Here is a 17,530-nt window from a genome sequence, read left to right as displayed (position 1 = left end):
ATGCCCACAGCCAGTACAAAGGACAGAACCTTACTTTTTTGCCTAAATAACAGCTTATTCTTGTAGCATTTTAGTTGCTTATTCTGTTTCTTATAACATTTAGTTGTTTCAGATACAGAATAACTGTTTTATGCAACTGTTACATAAAATATAGGAAATAATTTTGTCATGAAATCTCAGGACATCTGCCATTTTACAATATTTTTGCAGGACACAACTGCCCAAAGAGGGACTTGCAAAGTGGAAGAGGTGGTAACCCTCTATATATGTGTGTATATATATATATATATATATATATATATATATATATATATATATATATATATATATATATATATATATATATATGCATACACATTCATATACATCTATATGATTTAATTACTCTGATCATACTGTTGAATGACTGTGCTGTCTGCTATGTTTGTGACAACATCAAAGTTAGGTATAACTGCTGTGGCTTAGTGGTAAATCACATTGATTGTGATGTGTAGGGTCCTGGCGTCGGGCCTGGCCAACGCTGTTTATTGTGTTGCTGAGCAGAACAAAGGCCATTGGAGAAAGGATGAGTACAGCACTTTTCAGCTGCGGTTTTCCATTTAACCGCCGATTCACGTCACGCAAAAACCTTCTGCATTCTTACTGTGATACGTCACCCCAGTTCACATTTCAATGGTATTATATCGTTATACAGCATTAAATTAGCAAGATATGCTCGTATACGGATTACGCATCATAAATGGTGTGTTCTGCAGTCGAACCAGCAACGTCTGCTCGATAGGCGGATGCTCTAACCACTACACTACTGGTGTTCTGCTTCATTTATACGTATACCCATGGTTTATAGTTACCCGAACACATGCCTCAACACTTCACTAACACAGCAGGCATCCATTTTCCTGTTGGGAAAATTGCACTATTACACATGTGCCATTCACTACTGCTCTGGACCCGTGCCGCATGTTGACTCACTCAAAGTATACTCAGACCTCCTCAGCCTATAGTCCTGGCACATACATTTGCATGATTGTCAGGGTGTTCATATGGTCATCCGGGTTTTGGCTTGTCCGACTGGGGACCGGGACTGCCCTGTACCCATTAGAAATTCAGATTTAGCACGTGGACAAGGCTACTCCCACTGTTAGCATCCTACCAGTGGTTAGAGACGCAGGGATTTTGCCCACCTCAGGCACGCTTGATATGTCAGCACTAGATAATACGGGTGTTCTGCTGCTGTTTCCCTTCACAATCGTTATGAATGCTTTCTTGTGCCCATGTTCGTTATGTGGGGAGATATATATATATATATATATATATATATATATATATATATATATATATAGATATATAGATATATGTGTGTGTGTGTGTGTGTGTGTGTGTGTGTGTGTGTGTGTGTGTACATATATATATATATATATATATATATATATATATATATATATATATATATATATATATATATATATATATATATATATATATATGTGTGTGTGTGTGTATGTACGCATGCATATACATCTATATGATTTAATTCCTTTGATCATAGTGTTGAATGACTGTGCTGTCTGCTATCTTTGTTATAACATCAAAGATAGGTATAACTGCCGTGGCTTAGTGGTAAATCACATTGATTGTGATGTGTAGGGTCCTGGCGTTGGGCCTGGCCAACGTGGTTTATTGTGCTGCTGGGCAGAACAAGGGCCATTGGACAAAAGGTGAGTACAACACTTTTCAGCTGCAGTTTTCCATTTAATCACCGTTTCACGTCACGCAAACACCTTCTGCATTCTTACTGTGATACGTCACCCCAGTTCACATTTCAATGGTATTATATCGTTATACAGCATAAAATTAGCAAGATATGCTCATATATGGATTACACATCATAAATGGTGTGTACTGCAGTCGAACTGGCAACATCTGCTCGATAGGCAGATGCTCTAACCACTACACTATTGGTGTTCTGCTTCATTTATATGTATACTCATGGTTCATAGTTGCCCGAACACACACCTCAACACTTCACTGACACAGCAGGCATCCATTATCCTGTTGGAAAAACTGCACTACTACACATGCGCCATTCCCTACTGCTCTAGACACGTCCTGTATGTTGGCTCACTCCAAGTTTATTCAGATGTCCCAAGCTTATAGTCCTGGGAAATACGTTCATATAATGGTCAGGGTGTTCAATTAGTCTTCTGGTTTTTGGCTCATCTGACTAGTGACTGGGACTGCCCTGTACCTGTTTGAAAGCCAGACTTAGCATGTGGACGTAGTTAGTTCCACTGTTAGCATCCTACCTGTGGTTGGAAATGCAGGAGGTTTGCTCACCTCTGGGCAGCTTGATATGACAGCACTAAATATTACGAGGGGTTCTGCTGCTGTTTCCCTTCACATTTGTTATGACTGCTTTATTGTGACCATGTTCATTCTTCATGGATATATACATATATATATATATATATATATATATATATATATATATATATATATATATATATATATATATATATATCTGTCTGTACATACATACACATGCATATACACCTACATGCTTATTTACATTTCCCATACTGTTAAATGACTGCCACTTACCGTCGCACATACCCACTTATGTCTGCTTTAAAGCACCTTAATCACCCTATATCCAACTGCCATTATTGTGACTATATATAAAATTAGCCCTTGCATGGCTTGGACCCAGGAACAGGAACACCATAGTCACTAATTTTACCACTAAACCATCTGTGATACATTCTGTATGGATGGCAATTAGGATATATGACTTTACTACAGCCATTCCACAGTACTGGCAACAAATGTGACAGTCGGGTGGTATACATATGTAAAGTACATGTTACTATTCATATGTTTCTGAGAGGCATATGTATACATTTGCAAGTATACATATTTATAAAAAGGACATACTTGACAACTACTCATATGCATGTATGTGTGATGTGTAGCTATGCAAATATAAGTATGTACATTTATAGATATATGACTACATATCTGGAGTTATACATGCCATGTATGTGCTCAACCGCATATGGGAGGTACCTGTACTGTTTGTATACAGGGGTTGTGTGCATCATAACGACGAGGAACCTGGATGGGGTATACTATCTGTGGACATATACTATTTGGGAGATGGCTATGAGGAAGCTTCATGGGAACATGTGAATGGTATAAATTCCCGATAATGCACGTGGGGAGACGTGCATCACATTCAGGTGTTTAATCCTGGGTCATAGGTTCTGCAGGATCGGCTGGAGACTGAGCAGGGTTGTGGACAACTACTGCTAATGCAACTTGTGTCCGGTTGTCTATGGGGCTGGACATTGTGTCGTGTCACCAAGTCTAATCTTTAGAACAGACACTTATCCCATGAGGGATGGCCAAAAATTGTGGACACCAATAACTCCAATTCTTTTGGCTTTACAAAAATGAGGGAGGGTTATACATGCAAGGAATACCTAATTTGCAAGCCTGAGACTGCCTAGGGTGAGACTGCCTACTAGATATGGGTAGGGGCACTATGTGCAGTTATGGCTGTGCCAAGCTAGCAGCCCAAGTATGGGTGGTTTTGGTGGACGTTCAGCAAGGGGTGGGGTGGTGTGCTGTGGAGGGGATGATGGGTATTCAGTTATGTATCCAGGTGTGTTGCGGTTGGATGGCTCAGTTCAGGCCAGACCATTATGTGAGTGTGAGCCAGTAATGTTTCTGTACATGTGTATTGCACATTTTAATGTTCATTTGTTTGTGGGATTGTGTTCTGCAGTATGGCCTGTCAGGGTGTATTGCAGATGTGAATGTATATGCTTTGGTTTCCTTTCTGATTCACCCACTGCTCCCTTGTACACCTCCAGTTAACCTATTGTACATCTGACCCAGTCTCCCCTTGGCAAATTATTACATTACCTGTCACCCCCCCTATATTCCACACACACCATCCATCTCTTCTCTGATTGATGGCCCATGGCACAGACAACAGAACACATTGCATACTCTACAGATCTCTGGTACCAATATGGTTGTGAGGACAACCCTAGCATATTTGGTTTTTCACATGCTGTACTTCACGCACATAGGTTCACGCAAATACTTATCGTTCAAGACATGGTAGGTAGACCTGGGTAATACCCATTCATCTTTGGGCCATCCAGACAAGGACGACTTGGAACACGAATGGGCAGCAATTGAGCGAATGCTCTGACCATTGGTAGAGTTGCCACCTTTTCATTGGCCAAAGTGGGACATTTTCGGGATACACATCAGATTTTATAGGCTGACACATACCCACAGTCAGTACAAAGGATCGTGCTTTACTTTTATGCCTAAGTAAAAGCTTATTCTTGTAGCAGTTTAGTTGCTTATTCTGTTTCTTGCAACATTTATGTATTTTAGATACAGAAATAACTATTTTATGGAACTATTACATAAAATATGGGACATAATTATGTCCTACAATCGCAGGACATTTGCCATTTTTAACATTTTTGGTAAGGACACAACTCCCAAGAGAGGGACTGTCCCTCACAAAGTGGGACAGGTGGTAACCCGAACCATTGGGCTAGGCTTAGCAAAGGGCAGCAGTGTGCAAACATGCTGTGTTTCGCTTCCACTTGGTATAACAATCAACAATACAATGGGATACGGGCATGGGGTTTTAAATGTTATTTGTTTGAGGGATGGGGGCTCAATATTCAGCTAAGTGCCTTTGTGTTTACTTTTTATTTTGGGTGTTCGTGAAGCTGTCTTGTATGCTTTGCATACATTTCAGTATCCACAGACACTGACGGGAGTGATTACTATTAGAGGCAGGCTGTACTAGTCAGCATTTTAGGTTGCGCTTCTGCAGCCAACATGTTCACGCCTCCGTGCAGCGCTTAGACACACCCCATGCACTCGCGCACGTTTCCTATGCATGTGGACATTGCGGCAGCGGGCCTTCATTAATATGCATGTGATGCTGCTGCACCATCTCTATGCCACACGGTCAGTGCAAGGCTAACACCATCCTTGCGCCGAGCTTCATGAATCCTGGGATATATCTTTTTTTGCTAAACTTTCACAAACAAGTTGTCATATATTGGAAACAGTACAAACTAGACATGTATTGTTAGAATGTTTTTGTTATCCTGACATAGGCTTTCAAATGAAGGTAAAAAAATCCTCTCTGAGTGCATGTTTATTGAGACATTTACAGAAATATGAAAACATATTCTTAATTGTATAATTAGCAATCTAAATAACACTGAATATCTCAGGGTGTGCAGCTTACAATGCAAACGTCAAAGATAGTTTTCTTCAATAAAATCTAAGGTTTCACTTGAAGCCATGCAACAGTTTTCTTCAATAAAATCTAAGGTTTCACTTGATGCCATGCAACAGCTTCCTAAGTCACTTGGCTTTTGAAGTATTAAGTACAAAGGGAAATATTGCTCAGTTTCATAATTATTAACAAACAACTAGCAATATCTTCAGTACAGTGTGATACAAGTGGACAGTGGCAATGAATTTTCATGTCTACCACCGTGGTATTTTACATAATTTTCTTAAAAGCATGTAGATTTCTCAGTTCTGAAAATATGAATATAAATATGAATATGCAAATTTGTGTAATAAGTGGCAAACATTGATTCATTTATCCACTGCATGGTATTCTAGGTTAACAATCTTAGTGTCATTTTGTTAATACCTCTTTGTCAAGTCTAATAAAAAGTCTTTCGGCTTTTCCCGGTTAGGGGTCGCCACAGTGAAACTCCGGTCCGCTCATGATTGGCACTGGATTTTATGGTGCTGAGTTGCCAGCCTGATGCCCATCCTTCTATGAAAGCATGCCCATTCACGCTCACACCTACCTGCATGTCTTTAATGTCACTTGACCATGGGGAGAACATGCAGACTCCACACAGAAGTCTAGTCTAATACTATCTATTATTAGCTGGTAAGTCACTTAGTTAAAGAAGCCAGACCCAAAAACAATCTGGACACCATAATTTTATTTATTTATTTATTTTATATTTCTTACCTGGTTTGTCCTACTGGGCTACAAATGCCCATTTTCAGCGGAGGCCCGAGGAGAAAAGCTCCAACAGAAAATAGAAATTTTGCATATTGAATACATATAGAAATACATTCATCAGTACCACAGATTACTGCATTACAGTGCCACACATTACATTCATCAGTATCACACATTATTGCATTACAGTGTCATACATTAAACTGTGGCAAGTGAAATACATAGAAATACATTCATCAGAGGGATACATTCATAATTACTTATTATATACATAATAGTACAATAGTTCATAGCTGAAATATTTTACTAGTTATATTTGTACAGTGATGCACCAAGAGGAGAAGTTAAAGTAGTAAGTTTGTTTATTGAAGGGAAGGAAGAGAGAAGAGAAGTAGAAGGTTATAGGGGAGCGTTTACGGGGGATAATTACATTAGCAAGTCAATTTTTCATGAAGGTATTTTTTTGTAGCGGTTTTGAATTGATTGGAATGTTCAAGGGATCATATATCAATGAGCTATGGGTGTTAACTGGAAGTATACAAAAACAAAATCTAAGCTGTGAAGATCTTTGCAATAGCCCTCTTATTAAATGTAAAAGTCAAACATAGTGCTACTCACCCTGAGGAAGGATATGGGCCAAACTAAAAAAAAAAAAAAAAAAAAAGAGCTGAAGGAATTTTTTTGAAGATCAGAACAAAGAAAGAGTGAGCCACTCTGGTGGCACAGAGGGATAAAGGCCTGACTACAGCCCAGGGTTTGATTAGCAACTGACAGAGCAGCAGGAGAGGGATGGGCATGCCCATACATTGTGGGAGAGTGCTCTCTGATACACTCCCTAAAGGAAGGCATGGTCCAAATTAGGAAGTTGCCCATGAGCATAATCAGTGATCAAGGAAAGCAGGGAGAGGAAGTGGATATGGCAAAAACAAAAAATTCTACCCTCTTGGATGGAAGAACAATTGAGCCAGGCCTCCAAGACATATTTAGGATCCATAACTAGTCCCAGGAAAACTGAAGTAAGTCTAGGTGGTTAGGAGATTAGCTGGTAGACCTGGCATGAACATGGGCCCTGGGCGCTGGGCTAGTAACAAGGAAGGGGGTAAAAAAGAAAGATTGCAATGAGAGAAGAAACACGGAGGACTAGGACTCCCAAACTGAGAGAACTATCACAAAGCCACACAGTTGAAACCATTATAAATGGTACAGGAGAGAGCCTTTCTAGCAAAATGGAAAAGCATGTTGTAGAAAGATGGAGAACAACATGAGGAAACAAGTTTACAGTTGTGAGTTTACTAAGGGGAGGAAATAAAAAACAATTCAAATTCTGTAAACAAGAGGTACTGTCCTGTTCCTCCTGCTCGGTCGCATCTCCCTGACTAAAGGAAGCCCCCCACTATAACCACACATCGTGTGGCACCCAGACCCCAAACGCTGCCCTAAGGACTACAACCTGGTGCGAATGCACTGACCTGAGCATTTCATCGCAAATAAAGATTCCTCTAATAGAAAGACATTTCAGGGTAAAAATTATATTCTGCAGCCTAAAATAGCCAGGAAAGCGTTCCGCTGGCAGGAACTAGTCAGTACCTCTACCCTATCTAGTAGCACATGCTGCATAGTCAAAGTAATGGAACTTCTATTCCTAGCAAAGTAGCTACTGAAAACTAGACTAATAGTACTCACTACCAGCTGCCTTTAAGACCCTGCGAACTCCTGGCGGCGTTAGACTGACGTCAGTGAGTTTTCATAAGCTCTAACATTTTTCCGCCATTTCTTCAAATTCTGTAAACAAGAGGTACTGTCCTGTTCCTCCTGCTCGGTCGCATCTCCCTGACTAAAGGTATGATAACACTAAACAATTTTACTGTAGCTGCATTTCGCTGTTTATGCTTTTCCCACAATAATGATGTTATTGTTACAGTAAGGGCTCATACATGTTTTAGTTGTGGACTGCTTCTATTAAGATTTCAGTAGTGGACTGCTTATATTAAGATTATTTTGAAAGCAAATAGTACTTATACTGGTCGTTGATGGATTTAAACTGTTGAATGCTGTTTTCTCAACTGTATTTCACTATAGAAACTGTTCCAATAGTACAATTTCTATATCGCAGATAGGTTACAGCTGATGTTAACTCCCTAAATAGTTGCAGATAGTGCACGCGTTGTAGGCATCTGTATGGCGTCTTTTACTTACCACTACCTAATAATTGACTAGATTTAGATTGTATTCAGCGGTTGTTACTGATTATTGGTGTGTGCATGCTATCGCTTACAAGAAGCTATCGCTTACAAGACTCACTAGCCATATTCTATAATAACGCTGGAACGTGAACAGCTTACTGAAAAGCTGGGGAGGGAGTGTATAAATGTACAACTTGGCCCATGCTAACCACTCGGACACTAACTCTAGTGTTAGACTGTGAATTTACACTACTGCTGTAAAGTTAGGCTGGTGCCTTGCAACTGTAACTAAGCTACACGAGTTGGAAATAATCCTTTCTGCTTAGAGTTTCTGGCGACAGCATTGTAAATTGTATGTGCTTCATTTTAAGACTGTATATAATATAATCTGCCTTAAGACACAGCAACCTAAACATTGTACCATTACAACTATGTCTCTTTCTATTGTTCAATCCTAGGAAGCCCCCCACTATAACCACACATCGCATGGCACCCAGACCCCAAACGCTGCCCTAAGAACTACAACCTGGTGCGAATGCACTGACCTGAGCATTTCATCGCAAATAAAGATTCCTCTAATAGAAAGACATTTCAGGGTAAAAATTATATCCTGCAGCCTAAAATAGCCAGGAAAGTGTTCCGCTGGCAGGAACTAGTCAGTACCTCTACCCTATCTAGTAGCACATGCTGCATAGTCAAATTAATGGAACTTCTATTCCTAGCAAAGTAGCTACTGAAAACTAGACTAATAGTATTCACTACCAGCTGCCTTTAAGACCCTGCGAACTCCTGGAGGTGTATTCCCCGCTCCGCTTCGCCCTCGCTTTGCTCGGGCTCTCTCCGCTCCCCACCCTGCCCCCACTACCTCTACATTTATTAGGTCAAATAGCCCCTCCCACTACCCTCCACCTATTACAACTGCCCCTCAATTTGCTATTACTCCTCCCATACACTCAGCCTTATTCTTTCACTAAGTATTACAACCGCCCCTCAATTTGCTATTACTCCTCCCATACACTCAGCCTTACTCTCTCACTAAGTAAAGTCTTCCAGCCCTCCCACCTTACCTCCTCTCCCTTAGTACATCATGGGCAAACTTACATTTACCATAACCCCTCTCATAGCAATATGCCTACTTATTCCTTACTACTCAACTAGATATGAAAACCAAACTCTGTTGGAAATTCCCTTCCCTAAGGGATACACTACCAGCCATCCAAACCTATCATCTCAAGTTATCCCAACTTCTCTATACCCTGATAAAAAGCTAAGCTCCAAACCGGTGCATCTCACCCTCTACCACCCTAAATTATCGAACAATAAAGCCTATCCCAAACTGCTATGCAAACTTCAAAGATTCTTAGACCACCTGAAAAAATGTATCACCACATACGGCGATATCCACCCCAACCCAGGTCCTACCAAGATCCTAGACTCAAACACCTCCAAACTCACCTGCACCTCTACTGGCTCCCTGCTCATATTCCATCTCAACTTAAGAAGCTTAAATAATAAAATACACAACCTACATGCTCTCTTAGCTACCCACTCCCCTGACATTATGTGCTTATCGGAAACATGGCTAAAACCCTCCACCAAGGACGAAGAGATAATCCCACCCGGGTATAATATCCACAGGATAGACAGGAGAAATAAAAGGGGTGGGGGAATAGCTGTTATGTATAAGAATACAATGAATGTCATCATGAATTCAATACAACCTCCCAAAGTCTCTAATATTGAACTCATTGCTCTAAAAGTATGCCTAAACACCCAAAAATCCATTAATCTTATAGTAATTTATATCCCACCAGGGAAGAACACAGAAAACTTAGAACAAACGCTCAGCTGGCTAACCTCCAACTACCCTCAAGAAACCATCATACTCGGGGATTTCAATATTGACTGGTCTCACTGCACCGCAAATATTAACCCCCTTCCAATTAACTTACATGGTTTCTCCCAAAATATCTTATCTCCAACCAGAATCGGAAATGCGCAACAAAAAGAAAGCACCATTGACTGGATTCTAACCAATAAGGATCCACTCAATTATAGCTCGGGAACCCTTCCCAACGACCTTAGCGACCACCTAATCACCTATATAATTAAACATAAAAGCTCATCAACTAACCCCCCTTCATATAGATTAGTAAGATATAAGAAGAAATTTAATGTACTACTATTCCTTGCAGAACTCAAGTCCTGTAACTGGTCCATCCTCAAAACCCTACCCCTTCAGGAGAGTGTTACTCACTTTAATGACACTTTCCTTAGTATACTTGACTGCCATGCCCTTATTCGGCAAATTAGATCCAAAGAACGTATAGCACCTTGGCTAACCAGAGAAACTAAAACTAAAATCAAACTCCGTGACCAGGCCTGGAACAAATGGAGAGCCACCAAAACTCCCCTAGATCGCATTAAATTCCAACAGCTCAGAAACTCTACTAAAACAGCTATTACTCTAGACAAAAAACAGTATTTCTGCCACCTCCAGGACAAACACCAGAATAACCCAAAGAAGTTCTGGGCAGGATTCAATAACCTCCTTCATCCTGGTAAATCTACCACCCCCACCCCCGAAAAACTTATAGGGAAAGATCCTGTAGAAATTGCCAACGCCTTCAACTCCTTTTTTACGGAGACCATAGCTCATCAACTAACCCCCCTTCATATAGCCACCCAGCTAACTACTACTTCCTCATCACCCAATCATGCCAATGACACAGCCTCACTTTCCTTTAAATTAGAACCAGTACCTACCCATTACATCCGCTCTCTTTTAAAAAAACTAAGACCAACCGCCCTAGCGGCGGATCACCTCCCAGCGGAATACTTACAGATAGCGTCAGACGCTATCGCCTATCCCATATCAATCTTGATTAACAGAACCATAAATGAAGCCACCATCCCATATATTTGGAAAATCTCATACATCATCCCTCTCCACAAAGGAGGCATCTCCACGGAAACATCCAACTACAGGCCGATAGCAATTCTGTCTCCATTAGCTAAAATCATGGAGCGGTGTGTACACAAGCAGCTCCTAAAATACCTAACCCTTAACAGTCTGTTGTCTAATTCCCAACACAGATTTTGCCCCTATCACAGTACTACCACAGCCCTCCTCTCCTTCATTGACTCAATCAACAACAACCGTAACAATAAACTCATATCCTCTGCTCTCTTTCTGGACCTATCAAAAGCCTTCGACATGGTCATCCACCAGCTTCTGCTCCAAACCCTGGATGGCTTGCATCTCGACAACCCAGCCCTAAGCTGGTTCAATGCTTACCTCACTGGTAGGCAACAAGCTGTCCAATGGCAAAATAGACTATCTGGCCTGCTCCCCAACACCATTGGCGTCCCTCAGGGCTCCATACTTGGTCCCCTTCTCTTCTCAGTCTTCATTAACAATCTTCACTTAGTCATACCTAAAGCCACCTGCATTCAATATGCAGATGACTCTACCCTGATCTGCTCTGATATCTCTCTCCCACAACTCCAAGTAAAAACCCAGCACTGTTTTGCTAAAGTCGAAAAATGGTTCTTGGAATTGAAACTACTACTCAATCCAGCAAAAACCAAGTTGCTGCTCTTCATCCCCTCAGCAACCACTCCCCTAGGAAACAAACCTCTAACTCCTAACAATATCCCATTCCATGTAAAATCCACCAACGGGACCATCATAGAGCCTGTCTCCAACACCAAACTATTAGGAGTAACTATCGACCACAAGCTGAAATTTGACATACACATAAGCAATTCCATTAAGACAGTGAACAAAAAACTCGGTTCAATGTATCGTATTAAGAATTTTCTGACCCCTCATGCCAAACTAACCATTGCCCGCACTCATCTCCTCTCTACCCTCCTGTACGCCTCCCCTATCCTATCTTTCCTTAATAAGCGTGAACTTAACATGCTCTCCGTTGCCTACAATCACATAGCCCGATTTATAACAGGAACAACTTACCGTACCCACCACTGCCTTAACCTAAAGAAACTTGGCTGGTTGGATCTGCCCAATCTTCTCAAATTCACCCAACTCACGGAAGCATTCAAAATAATTAACCAACCTGACAGAGCCCCTGCCCTGAGCAAAATACTAACCCCCTACTCTAACCTTAACTGCCTCCGATCAGCAAATAGTATTCAAATACAAACCATTAAATCCAAGAATTCGGGGTGTGATGCCCTCTATGCCAACTCCATAGGGAAACCTTGGAATTCCCTTCCAAACCACCTAAGACTTATAACCTCACTTAACCAATTCAAAAACAATCTCAAAGAATTCCTAAAATCACATTGGTTATGTCCTTGTCCGAAACCAGGCTAAACCCAACCAACAACCACCACCCTAGTCTCTTCACCTTCTTGTAGACCTTGTTCTTCAACACCAAGGCTTCTATATTTCAATCAACCTCCTTCTGCTACGAATGTTTACTTAGTTACATGTATTGACTACTGTCCTTGTTTATACTTATGCTAATACTATTTTTCTCTGTATGTTAATGTACTGTTGTCTTCTCATTATGTTGGAGCTTTTCTCCCCGGGCCTCTACTGAAAAAGGACATGTATCCAGCTAGGTCAGCCCGGTCAACAAATGTAAAATAAAATAAAATAAATAAAATAAATATGTATAGCCATACTTATGTTGAACTATTAAGCAGACTTTAAATCACAAAGCAATAAAGAAGTAGGCACGGGCATGTGGACAATACTCCAAATAGTGATGGGGCTGCAAGAAGATGTGGCAAGAATGGCCACAACTGTAGCTGAGCAATGGAAAACAGGAAATGCAAGCCAAGATTTATGAGGGATTTAATGAGTGGCTGGTGGCCAACAAATATTAAGCTGGAATGAGGAAAAAGAAAAATTTGACCTGAGAAGAAGGGAGCACCTATTATATTTGGAATTAATCAGGCAAGGTACAAAGATAATGCAAGAACAGGGGGAATTAACAAAATGCACCACATATTGTAAAATAAATCTTAGAGTCCAGGGCAGGTACGCCATTGAAGATAAGTTTACTAAGTAGAATTTACCAAGACTAGAACTGAAAACACAATTGTACAAAGAAAGTAAATCTCAAATAACCATTGGAAATGGGAGCAGATATTTAATGACCTTAGGCATGAAATTAAATCAAGGAGATTTAGAATGTTTGCCTAGAAATGCTTACACAAGTGTATTTTATACACTAGACAGACTGCAAAACATGTTCATACAAGTAAATGAATTGTGCTGGACTAGAGGTGTGAGCAAGGGACTAAAAGGGATTGAGACTATGTTTTGGGAATATGAGAGACTACAAAAAATCAAACATGGGATACAACTTTTTATAGATACAATAAATGGGGATCTCCTGGAATGACCAAAAGAAATGGTATACCTAAAGTGGGTTGAGATGATATGTGCAAGACACATTAGGGCGCTGATAACATTACAACTAGTAGTGATGAAAAAAAGAAATAGCAAGAAAATGGAAGAATAAAGAGGCCCCTTCACTAGATGAGGTCATGCTATTAATGGAAAAGAATAAACAATTTGAGCTAAGGCTCACACAAGGAAAAATGAAGATGATAATAAGTAAACGGGCTACATGCAGGCTAAACAGAGTTTCTAAATTAGACACTACCTATATGTAGGGGGGAAAGAGCTTTTGGAGATCTATACACAATAATAACATTGACACAAGTTAATGGTTCAGCAGTGAAACAAGGAGGATAAGGGTTAACTAGTTGGACTCAAGTTACCATTGTTGTATTACTAGACATACATTTACAGCTGAAGAAGAAAATTGTTGAATACAAGACAAAAACTGTGTTTTGTGGAAACCTAATGGTAAATGGGATAAGAGCATTAAGGTTCACGCAAAGAAATTTATGTTCAAAATAAAATTCTGTCATTGTCAATCTTGCACAGCGTTGAAAGGATAAATGAAGGAAGAAACTAGATACACTGTAAAGTATCTCAGAGTAAGACACTACTGGCCACTGATAAGGCAAATTAGATACACCATACATGGGGAATGCATCAAATGCATATGCTTTATGGAAAATATTGACTTTCTGAAGTAAAAGAAATTTGTTACTTGAAAAACAGCAGGTTATAGACTGCCTTCCCTGCCTGGGATCGATATCAGAGTATAGGCAAAGAGAAAGACATAGGGGAGACCTGAGTGCTGTGAAAAAAGGGATAATTAGTAGGGCATATACAATAGTGGATGATAATTATAAGACACAATCTGGGGAGGTTAGAAAAGACTGGGAAGAGAGACCTGAAACACAATTTACAAGGGAAGTGTTCCACATTTTGGAGCTGTAAAGATGACAGTTATAACTACAGGGAGCTTTTAACAGTTCAAGCATTAATCTTCTTTGCTAAACTGCCAAACTGACCACTGATGTTAGATCACATGACTTCTTGTTTTCACTAAAATATGTTCAGTTAAAAATGAGCTAGTGCAAGCATATTGGTGCATCAGCTATTGCAGTGAGGTGGATATACAAGTGATTGACCAAAAGGTCATTGAAATACAAGTAGTGATATGCTATTTCAGGACATTTAGCTGTAAATTTCAACAGTGACAAGGTATTGATCAGGCAGTTAGTGCACAGGATTAAGGCTGTAAGCTCTTAACAAGTTGCTTCTTGTGGTACAGGGTTTGATTCTCTCAGCTTTCATTTGTCTAGTGTGTGACATTGATCAAGTTACTTACATAGACAATGCTTTGCGGCAACTGGAAAATTCAGACAGGCTTCTTGATGGTCTCCTGGACTATATGCCTAGCAACTACCTATGAAGCTATTATAGCTTTATTTCTAAGCCTGCTATTAAAATAAACATAGCTGTTACACTCATTTACTTCCATTGCTTATGTTTCAATGAGTGCAGTACTTAACATTTATCTAAGTTGTTTCAGCTTGGGGAACAAAGTAACCCATTGATATAATTGTCAATACAGTTCATTCCATTACTTTACATTCCAGGAAATCTTCATCTCAGGGGACCTAAACACAGAATGGCAATTCATAAACAGCAGCAACCCCAAGTACTCTATTCGACTATTTGGTTTCACCCATCTAATAAGCTCCACCTCCAGAATCAGCAAAAGCACTAACAGGCAGTCGACACTGGACTGGATATTGACAAACAAACCCCATAATATAAAATCCTCTGGTTGCTTACCAGATACTATAAGTGACCACCTCCCAACTTTTGTAATTAGGCAACAACATTGTTCACCCAAACAACTAATCTAGAAACAAGTATGCAGTTTAACTAAATTTGACAAAGACACATTTATTACAGCCCTGTCCTACTACAACTGGAATGTTTTGAGTAATGCCCCTAGATTAAGCAGTTACTCACTTCATTTAGACCTTCATAAAAATAAAAAAAAATATTAGCACCAGTTAGGACAAGAAGGGTAAAAACTAACACATTACAATGGTTGACAAGAGACCAAACAGCTCCTGCTGCAAAGAGATAAAGCATGTAAAGAATGGTATAAGAATAAAACACAACATGGCTACCAACATTTTAGATATCTTAAAAACTGTACCAAGATCCTTGTTAAATCTGACAAGCAACCATGCTACAGTAATCTCCAATAAATGCACCAAAGCAACCCCAAGCTATTTTGGTCCTCTCTAAGTAAACTATTACACCTGGCCATACCACTACACCCCGTCCTTCTACTTCAAACAATAAAGAGTCCATTGCCACGCAGGTCAACACTCATTTTATGCAGTCAGTTCTATCACTAATCAATGACCACTTCATTTCACCCCTTCAATTTCCATCTATACTCAAAAGTAACACACTTTTAGTTTTCAGCCCCTCCCAACATCACCCATAAAAAAATACTAGACAAATTAAAAGCAACAACGTCAGCTGACAATAACCTTCCCCTTACATTCCTCAAAATAGTTATAAAAGCACTAGCCTTCCCTGTCTCTATTCTAATCAACCTGTCAATAACTGAAAACTATGTTCTACCCATCCAGAAAAAAAAATCCATTACTATATCCCTTCACAAAGGAGGTACTTCAACAGACTTAAACTATAGACCTACTGCTATCCCATCACCCCTCTCTCAAATCCTTCAGAAATGTATTCACTCTCAACTTATGAAACATGTAACCAAACACAACCTCTTCCCCAACACCCAGCAAGGTTTCAGGCCCAACCACAGTACTACTACTGCCCTCCTCAACTTTATCAACATAGTAAACCAATACAGAAATGAGGGCAACCTTGTTTCTTCACTTTTCCTTTACCTTTGCATAGCATTTGACACAGTGTCCTACCAAATGCTCCCTTCTGAACTTCCAACACTAGGTCTCACTTACCCCTCCTTCTCCTGTGTAAAATAAAACACAAAGAACAATGCATGTTAGGTTCAAGCAAGGCACCCTTTAGTACTTGCAGCAAGGAGACAAAGCATGTAGGTACAAGGTTTGTCTGATTTTCTACAGTTCAACGTACAGTTTTTATACAGTTTACAGAAGCTGCTATTATTAGATTTGCTGCTGACATGGTCAAATAATTGCTGTCTTGCAAAAACATGTTTTTTGAGAAAAACAACCTGGCCTTGAGTTTGTTTCAGCTTCCCTTAGTTTCTCACAATTCTTTCTCTAGTTCTGATATGATACATTCAAGGTATAGTCCTGGCCTCAATACACATTCTGCTGACCATGGTGGATTTACAGACATCCATTGTTCTTTCTTCAGAGCTTCTAGCAGCTGCATATTTTCACATAGAATAAGCAGTCACACAGAATAAGCAAAATAAATGTATTAACTCTTTTTAACCCTTAATACACTAAACCTGCATATTGCAGTTATATATTTTAATATACTAAGCTTACATATTGCATTGCAGTTGTACATTTTCCTAACATTTCCCCCCTTTTAATACTTTATTCTACTTTCCAAACAAGCATAAACAGTTTTTCTTCCCATAAACATTTCCCACTCAGGATTTGCAGTTAGAGAGTCATTCAGTTCAAGCTTGTGAAAGTATTTCTTCAGTTTTTAATCAGTACCTCTAACTCAACATTCTGATATAAAGTATTTGAAATTGAAGCATCTATGAAATTTTCAACTAGTCCTTTTATACAGGGGATGCAGCAGCATTCACACACCATCAGTAAGGCTGCCCCTACACAGATGGCAATCAGAATGTTCATTAAGATGCTGCCCCAACTCCCAAACCATTTTTGGAAAAAGTCTGTCAATGGATTCGGTCCTGGTTTGGTCATAGCCGACACTTGCTGAATTATTTTGAGATGGCTGTCT

This window comes from Protopterus annectens, chromosome 9.part0 (assembly GCF_019279795.1).
Source record: "Protopterus annectens isolate FY-2018-M chromosome 9.part0, PAN1.0, whole genome shotgun sequence".
In the NCBI taxonomy this organism is placed as follows: domain Eukaryota; kingdom Metazoa; phylum Chordata; order Ceratodontiformes; family Protopteridae; genus Protopterus; species Protopterus annectens.
This window is presented reverse-complemented; position numbering follows the sequence as displayed.